At 43.4% G+C, this 15,386-nt stretch overlaps 1 protein-coding gene across 7 annotated transcripts in view; it reads left to right on the top strand.

Moving 5' to 3' along the window:
• Window positions 1-15,386, top strand: part of THRB (thyroid hormone receptor beta) — a 439,267-nt gene that overhangs the window by 171,303 nt on the left and 252,578 nt on the right. Inside the window, exon 1 of one of the 7 annotated variants that reach the window (XM_070364188.1) lies at window positions 9,003-9,272. The exons of the other annotated variants lie outside the window; for them this stretch is intronic. The gene's annotated coding sequence lies outside the window, so the exon portion shown is untranslated. Of the gene's footprint in view, window positions 1-9,002; window positions 9,273-15,386 lie in introns of those variants that run through there. 7 annotated transcript variants of the gene reach the window in all.

Genomic DNA, 15,386 nt, shown 5'->3' with positions numbered 1-15,386 from the left:
CACGTGGGACTCCTCCAGGACCAGGGTTGGAACCCCTGTCCCCTTCATTGCAAGGTGAATTCTTTACCACTGCACCACTAGGGAAGCCCTAATGCTGAAGTATTTGAAAACATAAACCGCCGAATATTGCCAAAGGGTAATTTATTACGTGTCGTCGCATTCCCCTCCTCATCTCCCAACTAGAAATGTTTTGGAATTGTGGTAACCAGAGCCCGTCTTTGCTGTGTTAGTCTGAGGTGAGCTCAGAATCAGGAAGGCTTCAAGTACTCTCGGTATTCTTGAAGAATGCCTCGAGTATTCTGTTTTCTTCTGTTTGCATATTTGTTTGACATCGTCATCACTGGCACAGCCCTGCTGATACAGCCCTTCTAATGACTTTGACCATGAATTCACATCAGGTTGATAAAGTATTAGCATGAGTGCTAAGTCACTTGAGTCATGTCCGACTCTTTGTGACCCTGTGGACTGTTAAAGTGGAAGGGTCAGAGCTATTTATTGCTTAAGGATTCAAGGTGTTGTTGTTGTTTAGTTGCTTGGTTGTGTCCAACTCTTGTGACCCCCATGGACTGTAGGCTACCAGGCTCTTCTGTCCGTGGGATTCTCCAGGCAAGAATACTGGAGTGGGTTTCCACACCCTTCTTTGGGGGATCTTCCCAGTCTAGGGATTGAGCCCACATCTCCTGCAGTGGCAGATGGTTTTTGTTTGTATGTGTGTGTTGTTTTTACCACTGAGTAACCAGGGAAACTCCAAGGTGTTGGCTGAGTTGCAAAAACTTCTTTTAAGAATTTGCTTACCTCAGCAGTAGTAGGAGTTCAGGTGTTTGAAAAGCAAGCAAGAAAGGACTGTTCCTTTAGGCATCCCTCTAGAAAGTGTGGGTGGACCCATGGTTACCATTTCTGGAGGACAAATTTTATGGGATCCTACGGAGAAGGCAATGGCACCCCACTCCAGTACTCTTGCCTGGAAAATCCCATGGACGGAGGAGCCTGGTGGGCTGTAGTCCATGGGGTCGCTAAGAATCGGACACGACTGAGTGACTTCACTTTCACTTTTCACTTTCATGCATTGGAGAAGGAAATGGCAACCCGCTCCAGTGTTCTTGCCTGGAGAATCCCAGGGATGGGGGAGCCTGGTAGGCTGCCGTCTATAGGGTTGCACAGAGTTGGACACGACTGAAGCAACTTAGCAGCAGCAGCAGCAGGCCCCCTCCTACAGATTGGATACCACATATTCTTATCATAGGAGCCCATAGAGGATTTCAAGAGGTCCATAAACCTCCTAGGACTGTCTGTAGAACTGTGCACCTTCTGGAAAGCACCTTCCAGAAGAGTGCCTTCTGGGAGCAAAGCAAAGCAACAGCAACCACAGAATTTCCCATATTAGATTCCCCAAGGGACCCAAGGGATGCATGACCCAGAAAAGATCAAGAATATATGCAATGTAATCAACAGGGATTTTTTTAGGATATGGAGAGATGGAGAGGGATACTTGGAGGTACAGTCTGTGACACTCCAAATCTCTAGTTCTCCAAAATCTTACTGTATTTAAGTGTGCTCACAGAAGGTAGAGTATGTACAACACTAATTATCAAATAACGAAGCTAACGCTTTAAGAAAAAAGCACAGTAACACTATAACACAATCAGAAAATTGATCACTCAATAGGTTTAGCTTTAAACTATATCTTATTCTCTGAAAATTATGTATTTATAACTTTCTGTGTTCAAACTACCATCCAATTGAGCTCATTTCACATGCTAGTAAGGTAATGCTCAAATTCCTTCAAGTTAGGTTTCAGCAACATGTGAACTGAGAACTTCCATATATACAAACTAGATTTAGAAGAGGCAGAGGAACCAGAGATCAAATTGCATTGGATCAAGAAAAAGCAAGGAATTCCAGAAAAACATCTGCTTCGTTGACTGACTAAAAACCTTTGACTATATGGATCACAATAAACTGTGGAAAATTCTTAAAGAGATGGGAATACCAGACCACCTTACCCATCTCCTAAGAAACCTATATGCAGATCAAGAAGCAACAGTTAGAACCAGACATGAAACAACAGACTGGTTCCAAATTGAGAAAGGAGTATGTCGAGGCTTTTTTGTCACACTGCTTATTTAACTTCTCTGCAGAGAACATCATGTGAAATGCTGGGCTGGATGACTCACAAACTGGAATCAAGATTGCCAGGAGAAATATCAACAACTTCAGATATGTAGATGATACCACTCTAATGCAGAAAGGTAACAGGAAGTAAAGAGCCTTTTTATAAGGGTGAAAGAGGAGAGTGAAAAACCTGGCTTAAAACTCGACATTCAAAAAACTAAGATCATGGCATCTGGTCCCATCACTTCATTGTAAACAGATAGGGGGAAAATGAGGAAACAGTGACAGTTTTTATTTTCTTGGCCTCCAAAATCACTGCAGATGGTGACTGCTGCCATGAAATTAAAAGATGCTTGTTCCTTGGAAGAAAAGCTTTGACAAACCTAGACAGAGCGTTAAAAAGCAGAGACGTCACTTTCCAACAAAGGTCCGTCTAGTCAAAGCTATGGGTTTTGCTGTAGTCATGTGTGGATGTGAGAGTTGGGTCATAAAAAAGGCTGAGTGCTGAAGAATTGATGCTTTCAAATTGTGGTGTTGGAGAAGACTCTTGAGAGTCCCTTGGACAACACGGAGATCAAACCAGGCAATCCTAAATGAAATCAACCCTGAGTATTCATCAGAAGGACTGGTGCTGAAGCTGAAGCTGCAATACTTTGGCCGCCTGATGGGAAGAGCCAACTCATTGGAACAGACCCTGATCTGGGAAAGATTGAAGGCAGGAGGAGTAGGAGACAACAGAGGATGAGATGGTTGGATGGCGTCACCGACTCAATGGATATGAGTTTGAGCAAGCTCAGGGAGATACTGAAGGACAGGAAAGTCTGGTGTGCTGCAGTCCATGGGGTTGCAAAGAGTCGGACATGACTGAGGACTGAACAACAACTTGCTGATAGCCTCTTTTAAACACTGAAGAAACTATTTTAACTGTCCAAAAGCTCAGGGACTCAGTTGCTGCCCACGTGGCTGTGACTGCCATCAGCTCAGCAGTCCCCCTCCTGGCACCCATGAGGGCGGCTGTTCTCTTGGGAACCTGGGTGAGGATAGGGGACAGGACCCTGGAGCAGGGTGATCTGGTGGGAGAGGCTGGAGTTTAAATTTTACCTTTTATCTGCTTGCCTTGTCACCTTGGCAAAGTGATTTGGTCACACTGAGCTTCAGTTTTCTCGTCTTTAGAAACAGACGTAAGCGTGCCGCACTGCCCTGGTGTCGGGTGCTGACGTCAGAGGCGACCAGGACCGCGGTCTTGGAGAAGCAGGTGGGCGGAGTTGGCAGGTCCTGGTGAGAAATGCAGAACCTCAGGCTCCACTTAGACTTACTGGGCCAGAATCTGCACTTTAACAAGAAACCTCCGGAGTCTAGATTCGCTGGTACTTAAATTATTATTGACTACGTTAAGGCTTATGGTGATGTGTCTGGAGGAAGTTTCAGGTCCTGTCATCTCTGCCATGTACCCTCTTCTCGGACTGCTTCTCTGGGATGTGTCTGTATTTCCACAGGGCGTGCTTTAGAGAAGGATTCCCGTACAACCTAGTCTAAACAGAGCCCCACACAGTCTGCCCAGGCAGGCAGGGTGTCTTCCCCTGCAGTGGGGAGAGAGGCGAGAGCGGGCAGACAGGGAGCCCGGCGGGGAGGCAGCTTGGGAAGCCCCTGAGGTCACACGCTTCTGGGACGGCCGTCACCAGAGCTGCGCCTTCAAGCCAGCTCTCAGAACAAACAAGCAGACAGACGAGGAGAGGAACTTACGGGAACTATTGCCCTCAGCCCAGAAAGCAGCAGTGCAATACCAGGCACAGCATTGACGTTCAGGGGTTTCCAGGGTCAGCCGGACTCCTGCAGACATTAACATGGCTGAGCGTATAGAAACTCCCCAAAGCCCTAGGCTGTCCTTCGTTGGGGCCTGTGTTTGCTTGTGTGTGGGCCCTGTGCCGTGGGGCATGGTGGGAGTGTATGCGGTGTGTGTGTGATGTGTGTGTGTGTGTATAGTGTGTGTGTGTGCAGCGTGTGTGGTGTGTGTGTGCAGGGTGAGTGCGTGCAGGGTGTGTATGGTGTGTGTGTATTTGGGGTGTGTGTTTGTATATGCAGGGTGTGTCAGCGATATGTGTGGGGTGTGAGTATGTGGTGTGTATATATGTGTGGGTGTGTATGTGTGTGTATAGTGTGTGTATGCAAGGTGTGTGTATGTGGGGTGTGTATATTCAGGGTATACATGGTGCGTGTGTGTATTGAGGGTGTGTGTGTATGCAGGATGTCAGCAATGTGTTTGGGGGGTGTGAGTGTGTGGTGTGTATGTGGGGTGTATGTGTGGTGTGTGTGTGTATGTGTATAGGATGTGTGTATGTGGGGTGTGTATATTCAGGGTGTGTGTATGCAGTGTGTGTGTGGGGGTGTGAGAGTGGTGTGTGTGTGTGGGGTGTGTGTTTATGTGGTGTGTGTATGCGGGGTGTGTGTGTATCTGATGTGTGAGGGGGTGTGAGTGTGTGGTGTGTGTGTGTATGTGGTGTGTGTGGTGTGTGTATATATGGGGGTGTGTGTGGTGTGTGTGCATCTGATGTATGTGTGGGGTGTGAGTGTGTGTGTTTCGGGTGTGTATGCAGGATTTGTCAGCGATGTGTGTGTGGGGTGTGAGAATGGTGTGTGTGTGGGGGGTGTGTGTTTATGTGGTGTGTGTATGCAGGGTGTGTGTATATCTGATGTGTGACGGGGTGTGTGTGGTGTGTGTGTGTATGTGGGGGGTGTGTGTGTGTGTGGTGTGTATGTATGTGGGTGTCTGTGTGTGTGCATGGTGTGTGTATGTGGGGTGTGTGTGTACGTGTTGGGTGTGTGTGTGTTTTAGGTGTCTCTGTGTTGGTGTGACCCTGTTGGACACACCCTTTCTCCCTTTACTAGAATGTTCTGGGCTTTACTTCCCGTTGACCACCCCCCGGCCCCCTGCAGCAGGCCCCAGTCTCTGAGAGTCCTGGGGAGGAGTTCCAGGGTGGAGAAAAGACTGGTTTCCTATCATCAGATCTCTGTTCCCCACCCTGCTGTCTCTTTTGCCCTCGTTCTTAGCTGCTTCGGCGTGTATTTTCTTTTTTTTTTTTTTTCGGTGTGTATTTTCTAAGAACAAGGGCCGTCTCTTACAGCACCGCAGTGTGGTTATCAAGCCCAGGAAGTTCAGTGTTGATATGATACTGTTATCTAATCAACATTACGTATTCTGATTCTGTCAATTGTCCTGTAGTCTTCCTGGTAGCAATGTTTTTCTCGGTCGAGATTTGTTCCACAGTCTCCTGTTGCATTTAGTGGTCCTGTCTCTGTACTCCGAAACAGGTCCTCAGGCTTTCTTCGTGTTTCTTGATGTTTTGGAAAGATACAGACCAATTCTTCTGCAGAATTGGATCTCTCACGTTTCCTCAATGTTGGATTCGGGTGGTGCCTGTTTGGAAGGGAGACCACAGTAGCAACCTCGTGTCCTTCTCGGGACATGTGAGGCCAGTTCGCTGCACCAGTGGTGATGCTGGTTTCCATCACTCAGCTGAAGTGTTGTCGGCCAGGTTCCCCGTGCAAGGATACTACTCTCCTCTTTGGAATTAGTATGTTACTTGGGAGGAAGCACCCAAGACAATACAAATGCCATTTTCCTCCTCAAATTTTCAGCCACTAGTTTTAACATCCATTGATGGTTTTCTGACTCCATTGCTCCTTCTGTATTAGCTGGCATTCTACTCTGCGGAAGAGCTTTTATTTCTCTCCTATATTTGAGTCCTCATGATTATGTGTATCCGTGTGTACCTGTGAAGAAACCCTTCCCCCTTACATCATGAGCCTTTTCTGGTCTCCTCTGTCCAGAGTCACCGAGAACCAGCCGGAGCACCCAGAGCAGGGAGCTGCCTGGGGTGGGGCCGTGGGGGATGGGGGCCCAGGAGAGCCTTCACAGCTGGGGGTGGGAGGGGTCATAATCTTGGTTCCAAACTGAGGTCTCCATACAGCTTGGAAGTGTGGATTTCTTCACGCTTACTCACAGACACTAAAACCCCTTCTCTGAGAGCAGAAACCCGGACAGAACACAACCACGTTCCCCCTCCTCTTCCATTCAGACACCCTTCTCTTCCCACCCCTACCTCCGCCTCCACCAGCCACCCCAGGATGTCTGTTCCAAAGTCAGTAGCGAATGTCTCTGCCTGAGGACTGGAGAAGGCCTCAAGGTGTCAGAAAGTTTGGTGTTGTTCAGTTGCTCAGTCGTGTCCAACTTTTTGTGACCCATGGACTGCATCACTCCAGGCCTCCCTGTCCATCACCAACTCCCAGAGTTTACTCAAATTCATGTCCATCAAGTCAATGATGCCATCCAACCATCTCATCCTCTGTCGTCCCCTTCTCCTCCCACCTTCAATCTTTCCCAGCATCAGGGTCTTTTCAAATGAGTCAGTTCTTCACATCAGGTGGCCAAAGTATTGGAGTTTCAGCTTCAGCATCAGCCCTTCCAATGATTATTCAGGACAGATTTCCTTTAGGATGGACTGGTTTGGTCTCCTTACTGTCCAACGGACTCTCAAGAGTCTTCTCCAAACCACAGTTCAAAAGCATGAATTCTTGGGCACTCAGCCTTCTTTGGTCCAGTTCTCACATCCATACATGACTACTGGAAAAACCATTAAAAGAAAGTATACCTTACCATTACAAACTAGAAAACCGAATGGATAGGTCCCAGTAACCCTTTATGCCTCTTGTTTTTCCAAAGTAAACAAGCTTCTATCCAGTCTGTGATAGCACTGGAAACTTCTTGAACACTCTTTATTTAGGAACTTTAATCAAGAGCAGGGCATAGGCTGCCAAACTGTAGGAGATACCCCATCCACGTTACTGAGAAACTGGCTTTAAAATTTCAGCAGAGTTTAGAGAGGGATTGGGGTCACTTTGTTGCCAGAGCATCTGTACTTACAGTTTGCTTCATGCACTTGCTTTATTCAGTTTTATTTTAGCTCAATTAAGGAATGAAAGAGAAAATCTCTTAATTGGTCAGGTGGCTTGCTAGGAACAAGATTTTATGGAAGTTTTCTTTTTGGCCATATGGAATTATTTGTCAAATATACAAAGTCAGAGAAACAAATGAGGAAACAGATTAACGTGTTGTTTTCTCTCTGAATCTGCCAGTGCAACATGGTCTCCCATCCTGAGCTGGTGGGCTGGCTGAACTCACAGTGACTGTCCCGTGACCCAGGCTCGAGGGCGGCAGCCTCAGGTTTTGGAACTGCCTTCATTTCCTTTTCAAATAGTGTAGAGATTACTCTGGGAGTCCCAGGTGGCACCATGGTAAAGAATCAGCCTGTCAATGCAGGAGATGCTGGAGACCCAGGTTTGATTTCTGGGTGGGGAAGATCCCCTGGAGGAAGAAATGGCAGCCCACTCCAGTATTCTTGCCTGGACAATCCCATGGACAGAGGAGCCTGGTGGGCTACAGTCCATGGGGTCGCACAGAGTCGGACACGACTGAGCGACTGAGCACACACACACAGAGATTACTCTGTTGCTTGCTTTTGCCTTAGCCAGCTGGACGACATCAGTTGCTGTAAGGCTGGGGAAGTCTGCCAAGGGAATTCATGCGTGTGTGTGACATTTACATTAACTGGGTGGGCTTGCAGATGGGTCATCTAAAGCCTTAATATTATTAATAAGCTACAGTATTAAGTTGGTCCACACAATCCACATGAAAAAGATATACATTAGAAAAACCAGGTCTCTTAAGCTGGTTTTCCTTCATACAAATACGTTCAGAGGGTAAGAACCTGTTTCGCTCTTTTTTGTCTTTGCGTAAGATTCACCGAGGCATCCGGTCTTTCTGTTCTCCATGTTAAGTTAGAAATTTAACTCCTGAAGTTGTCATGGGTCAAAAGAAAAGGAACAAAGTTTCCAGATATTTATGAGTCAGTGAATGAACAAATTACAATCGTTTAAAAACCATTTAGAATTTATAAAGAAATACATCAATTACATTTTTTACAATGGCTTTTATCTAGTTGTAAAAGCAATCCATGTGTATAATGGAAATATTGGGGGAAAAAGAGATAATAATAAATAAGAGATAAATAAGTAAAAAGATATAAATGATAACTAAGAAATAAGAATAAAAAATAAATTTAATGTTCACTCTTGATTTCACTAGCCAGTGTTTGTAGCTCCTCTTAATATTTTGGAGTGTTTTTTCCAAGTCTTTTTCTGTGCAAATGTAATGCATACATGCTTTAACATGGTTTGTTATCTGTAGTTTTCATCTTGCTTTTTACATTGAACGTTTTATTGTGGTTATTTCTCACGTTGTTAAGAATTAGTTTTAATGATTGCACAATACTAAATTTTAAAAGTCTTCCTGCCAGCCTGGAACTTAAGGACTGCTTCTGACTTCATGCCAATAAGACAAATACTTCTGTGGAACCCGTGCATGTAAATCTTAGTTTGCATGTTTGGTTATTTCCTTGGGAACATCCATGGTCTCTTGGAGTGAAAGCAGAAACTAAGCCTAGGCCCCACGTCCTAGGAAAGAATTAAGCCGTCTCAGCCCTGTTAGATTCCTCAGGATCCTTTTTTTTTGCTAAAGGGAAAGGACCAGTCATATTCACACCCCTCTTTAGCCCACAATGTTGTCCTCACAAAAACAGCACTACCAAACTGAACCTTGGTGCTCTGGCCCAAAACATATTTTTCTTTCTTTGGGGCGTGGAGGATAAGCCAAGATGGCAGCTTGCCCAAAAGTGATACAAGAACCTTGTGCAGGGAAAGTTTTGTTTGATAGGACCTGAGAGAATATTTTTTTCTTTTTTAAGTTTTATTAAGGCAAAATATGTTCCCCGGGTTAGAAAGATAAAGTTTCTTCCCACATGCCTGGACTGGCTCCTCCCAACATGCTGCTCATTCTCCTGTAGACACACCACTTCGATGACCTGAGAAGGACTTTACACCCTGAAAAGAGAGATAAAGGGAACTCAAGAGCGTGAACTCCTTTATCACAGAGATGCAGAGATGCTCATGCGGTTCTTCACTGTCAACTGTAGAACCCTTTGTTCCTCTTTCTAAAGTGCCTTTGTATTTCTTGGAACGAGCCGGCTCGCTCTCTCCCAGCTGTCGGAAATGCAGGAGAACTTCATGGAAAGCAAGAGTGTCTATTGTTCCCTGGAAAGTTAGAGGTGAGCTCCCGTCACATGGTCCCCGTCACCACGTGCCCTCTCTGCAGAGAGTGTTGCAGTGGTCACCGAAAGTGTCTGTCCTACAGGAAGTGTGCTTCCTGTTCCCAGAGGAGCAGGCCCTGCTGCCTTGGGAGGACCTTCCTGTCCTGGTTCTGTCTTGACTGATTATCATGTGACTTTGAAAGCAGTTCGGGGAGCTTGTTCTGGAAAAGATGATAACTTAAAAAGATCCATATACTAGAATAAGTTAACATAAGTTATGAAGGATAAGAAAAAGCAAAAAGCAAAAGAAAACAGAGATAGACACCAATAATGAGTTGGAGATTTGGTTGATATGCAAGTGAATACCATTATATATTCAGTAACTTTTTATATTTGCCAGGAACTCTAGAAAATATTTTTCTTTTCTTTTTTTTTTTTTCCTAATTGTATTTTATTTTTAAACTTTACATAATTGTAATATTTTTCCAATTCAGTGGCAGCCTTGGTCCATGAAATCATTTAAGTGAGTGGTCACAATTTTTAATGAAATAGGATATGAAGGGCTAGAATAGAAAATATCAGAGGATATTACCCAAAGTAAGGGTATTATTTGCCAAATTGTATGTTAACAAATGTATGTGTGTATTTGTATCTTGGGTTATGATATAAAGCGTGTTTCTTACTGTGGCCATAGTAAAAACAAAGTTTGAAAACCAAAATTTAGGGCTGAGTTTTCTAGAAGCCAGTGGTAAGAGGGAACCATTATACAAATTTTGCTGGTCATTTCCTGCAGCTATGCACACACACACAAATTTTTTTGCTATTCTTTACAAAAAGGAAAAATGAATAACATGCTAAACAACCTCTTTACAGAAGACTCTGGTGATTTAAGGCTGTTTCTTTCCATGTCACATAAGTGACAGCATTGCTCTACACTCCACGGGATGTCTGAAATTATCCCATGTGTACTTTAGGTCCAATCACGGCTTTTTACCGTGTATGTCAATGTTTTTATGACTGCTGAGTGGGAAACATGAGCTATTTATTAAAGTCTCATAAATAAACTTATTTTTGAAGCAAAATGAACATGCGTCCCATTAAAACATACTGTAAAATGCATGCATCCATTCCTCGGGAAAATGGTTCCAGGGACTCATTGTTTTGCAACTAAGTATACAAGTCATCCTCACACTACCTGATACATTTTCACAAAGTACAGGCACCCCCGTAGCCAGCCACCGTTCACATCATGAGATTGAGCACTGACAGGAAGAATAAACTGTCCCTCTTCCCCCTCAGTTTCTGCCCCCAAAGACCGAACTTTCCTGAGTTCTAAAACTACAGATTAGTTTTGCTATTTTTGAGTTTTATATAAGGGGATCATGTAGAATGTACTCCTTATGTCTGACTTGTTTTTGCTTAATATTATGTTTGTGAGGCATTCCATCATTTGTGATTTATATTTCATTGTGGGCATATATCCTTTCTACTGGAGGATGAATATTTTAATTGTTTCCAGCTTGGGCTATGAGAAGTACAGCTATGGACATTTTTGTATAGATCTTTTGGTGAATATGTGTATGCACCGCTGTTGAGTTTGAGGATGAAATTGCTGTTCATAAATATATATGTGTGTATATACACACATATATAGATAGATATTCAGTTTTATGAGATATTATAGTGTCTCAGAGCCTGATCATACTTGTGCCTGGAGATTCACCAGTGTCTCAGTAATAAGAACAAGCACAGATGTGTTCTTTTCAATTCCTTTGTCTTTATTTGGGAAAATTTGGAAAATATAGGTATACAGAATAAATGGGCTTCCCTCATAGCTCAGTTGGTAAAGAATCTGCCTGCAATGCGGGAGACCCAGGTTTGATCCCTGGGTCGGGAAGATCCCCTGGAGAAGGAAATAGCAATACCCACTGCGTACCACTCCAGTATTCTTGCCTAGAGAATCCCATGGACAGAGGAGCCTGGCAGGTCCATGGGGTCACAAAGAGTCGGACACAAGTGAAGTAACAGCATATAGAATAAAATTTGAATCCCAATAACCCGCCACTCAAAGATGACCACTTTAGCAATTAATTGTATATTCTTTGAGCTCTTTGCCATTATAGATAACATTACATGAGCATCTTTGTCACTGAGGCTTCATGTGTGTGAATGTGTGTGTATGTGTATATATATATATATATATATAAAATGATATATATCCATAATCATTTATATAAGATAAGATATATATCCATAACCATTTATATAAGATAAATTCAAAGAAGAAGAAGTGCTGAATAAAAGAATGTGGAAGTGAAAAACTTCAGGCTTTTGATGCCCTCACTAGCATTTTACTAGCTAGATGTGTGGGAAAGAGCACGCAGTACGTGGGTGAAAGTCAAAGAAGTCACAGGTAAGAAAGAATATTCTGGCACCAGAGGACTGGCAAGAAAGCCTCTAAGGATTCTCCTATGTGATGATTCTGTAGTCCTTGTTTGCTTTTTTCCTTTTAGAAAGAGGAAATAGTTTTTAATCTTTTAAGAAATAGATTTTTTGGGGGGTAGCTGCCACTGAATTTGGAGGCATATATCCTCTTACAGTTTGTCTTTACAGTTAATTATGTTGCTCCAATTCCAACCATGTGCCCTTGGTCAAAAGAATCATTACAAAGTTCGTTCTGGTCTGTAATCCAGACAGACATCCTCAACACTCGGTTCTGCTGTTGCTCCTTCGTGGGTAGTGGTTTTCCTACCAGGCTTTGTTTGCAGATCCCCTGGGGGTGGTTTTCCAGAGGGATGAATGCCATCTTTGTTCAAAGGGGCAGGAGAGAGAATAATTGAATTCTACTGAAGAGAGGAGACAGTAAGCCGATCCTGCGTTTCCATTGCTGTTGGAAAAAGAACAGTAAATGACAGCAAAATTGAATAGCTTGATACTTGCACGGTACAAATGACCCAGCGGAAGAGATGTGTTGAGAAGGAGAGAGGATTTGATCTCTGCCTTTCAGTTCTCAGTCATTGTCAACCACCAAGTACAAAAATTGGCTCAGCAAACCTTAGTTTCATCCAGGATACTAGACAGAGAGCCAAGAGATTTTTTTTTCCTGCTAAGTTGCCCAGGATTGATCTTTTGTGGATATGTTTACATTGGTCAATGAAGTCGGGGTACTTTATTTTGCTACAGTAGTGCCTTTTACACTGTGGGTTGGGCCCTATTTGTGGGTAAGGAAATCAATTTAGTAGGTTATTAGTAATTTTTCTTTAATGAAATAGTATATTATAAAGAATAGGATAGCGTTAATGAAATAGAAAATATCCAAATACACCACATGAGCAAGAATATGATCTTACGGACCTTTCGTTTTAGCTAGATATGCGTGTGCGTGTGCGTGCTACGTCACTTCCGTCGTGTCTGACTCTTTTCTGTCCTATGGACTGTAGCCCACCAGGCTCCTGTGTCCATGGCTACTTCAGGCAAGAACACTGGAGTGGGCTGCCATTCCCTCCTCCAGAGGACCCCTGACCCCGGGATTGAACCTGAGTGTCTTGCATTTCCTGGCAGGCAGGTTCTTTACCACTAGCGCCACCTGCGACACGTCCGAATATACGGACATGTGTTATAGATTAGGACAAGCTTCTTATTGTGGGTCATGATCAAATAATTACTGCTGGGAATTTTTTACACTAGAGATTTTTTTTTCTTGGAATATTTTTATATATACACAAGTTTCTAAAAGGTGTATCTTTGGAATTGAACAGATTAAACTGTGGGGTTTGGGGTTCAAGGGAACAGGGAGTCTTCGTGTTCATATAGATAGCAATTACCTTCTTGTTGATCAAAAGTACAAGTAGAAAAAGCTTGGCTTATCCGAATCTGTCTTTATTATGGTCCCATGTAGAAGGCAACTGATAATGACACCTCAAATGTCGTATGGAAAACACCCAAAATTAGAAAACTGCTCTAGTGATTTTCAAATACCGACCAACCCATCATACTTTGATAGAAGGACGGCTTTTGGTAACATTACATACCCACTTGCCTGAGACTTCACCAGACATGGGGATCACTAGCAGTTGATTATGATGACATGTGCTAATTTTCAACTTCTACTATGATTATTTAATAATAGAGTAAGTTTTCATGCATACCAAAATTTCCCCCCTAATTCAGCTTCATTCAAATGTATATTTAATTGCTTTGAGTTAACATTAAGTGAACTCAAGAACTTGAATAAGATCTAGCAGGTGACCTGATTGTGTGTAAGTTTCCCATATGTGGGAGATATGCATATAAATGTGTATATACAGGTCCTATTAGTATTAATACTTTATGTTAAGTACATCCATTCATTGGTGCTTCCTCCTTATGGAACCAAAGAAAGTGAATGCTATAAATAAAGATAATCATTCTAGAAAAAAACAGTGGCTGCCTCGGAAGGGAGCTAGTTGAGAGGGGTTTGGGGATGGTGTTTGGACTGGCAGGATGGAAAGTTTGGGTTTGATTAGTAGTATCTGTGATGGCATGGGAAGGGGACAGCAGTGACATCCATACCTTGTGTTTGTCTTTGAAATTTTTAACCTAGGAGCTCTTTATGGATCTTGGAAACATGAGTTGCTTCCTCCATTTCACTGGGAGCAGAAACGAACAGCAGGTGGAAATAGCCCAGAATTAAACCTTTTTTTTTCCTCTGTTCCCTTTTTTTTAATTAATTATACTTGATTTGCAATATTGTATCAGTTTCAGGTGTGCGGCACAGTGATTCAGTATTTTTATACATTATACTTCATTTACATTATTCATTATACTTCATTGCTCTTGTTTCGTTTCTCTTCCTATCCATCTGTTAATAGATTATGTGCGGTAATGCCTGACGCATGTTTATGCCTGTTTGCCCCTTTCCATTCCCATTGCCACTGGTGCGGTTGTGACCCTGCTCTCTAGATCATGCCCTGCTTCTGGAGTTTACAGTGTTTGATAAGGTCAAGGGTCATGGGCTCCTTTGAAAACCATGTGAAAGCTCTGTCCTATTTCTAGGAAAACTGAAAGTCTACACAGACTCCCGTCAATGTGCTCAGGAAGGCTGTGAGCTCCCTGAGGTCTGTGCTGAATTACAAACCCCTCATCTGTTTCTCTCCCTCCCATCTACCCCATAGGTTTTATCAGAGTAACATTTCTAACACACATTTGGGTCATATTGCTCTCTGCTTAGAACCAATTCATTTCCCCATTGCCTTCAGAACAGAAAGAAGTCAAATCTGCTTGGATTGGGCTCCAAGCTCTTTTTTTATTTTTAGCAAAATGTATTTGGCATATAACATTGTGTCAATGTAAGGTGTGTAACATGGTAGATTGACACATTTATATATGGGATAATTAGCACCTGTTACATCACATAATTGGAGAAGGAAATGGCAACCCACTCCAGTGTTCTTGCCTGGAAAATCTCATGGACGGAGGAGCCTGGCGGGCTACAGTCCATGGGGTCACAAACATCACATAATTATCCTTTCTTTTCAGTGGTCCCAGCTCTTTCCAGTTCTCACCTTTGCAGCTTTTTTGCCTTTCTTCCTTCTCTGCGTCTTCCTCCCAAATACACAACCTCTGAGTCTAACCAGAACACTTGCTCCCTCCCTCCGTGGTTCGTGCACTTTGCTTCCACGGCTCTTGCTCCCTAAACATCCTTTTCTGTCTATTCAGGCCCTTTCTAACCTTCAAGCGCAGTGTCTGCTCTGACTCTCAGATATTCCTGTAGATGGAGCTCTCTGTGCCAGTGAATGCCTTGTGTAGCGTCCTGTCCATCACAAGGGGGCCCAGGTGTGACTGAGAGGCTGCCCCCGAGGGCAGGACCTGAACTGGAGGATAAGAAGGACAACAAGCCTAAGGGATTGATTTTTTGCTAGACTTTATGCATTCACTCCCTTTTTATGATTATACGATAACCGGTAAGAGAGGAACTGAGAAGGCTTACTAACAGATGCAAATGAAAGATATAAAGCATATGAGAAGTCAATTGTTGGAATTTGAATTTATAAGTCAAACAAACAAACAAAAAAAAGCAGGGCTGCCCTTGTTCCTGGACACCTGGGGCCGGCTGAGTGGTTCTGAGCATCTTGGGTGCGCTCCTATGTATGG

The sequence above is a fragment of the Bos mutus genome, chromosome 27 (assembly GCF_027580195.1).
Source record: "Bos mutus isolate GX-2022 chromosome 27, NWIPB_WYAK_1.1, whole genome shotgun sequence".
In the NCBI taxonomy this organism is placed as follows: domain Eukaryota; kingdom Metazoa; phylum Chordata; class Mammalia; order Artiodactyla; family Bovidae; genus Bos; species Bos mutus.
Note: the sequence above shows the minus strand (reverse complement) of the source record. Positions and strands in the feature narration are given on the sequence as shown.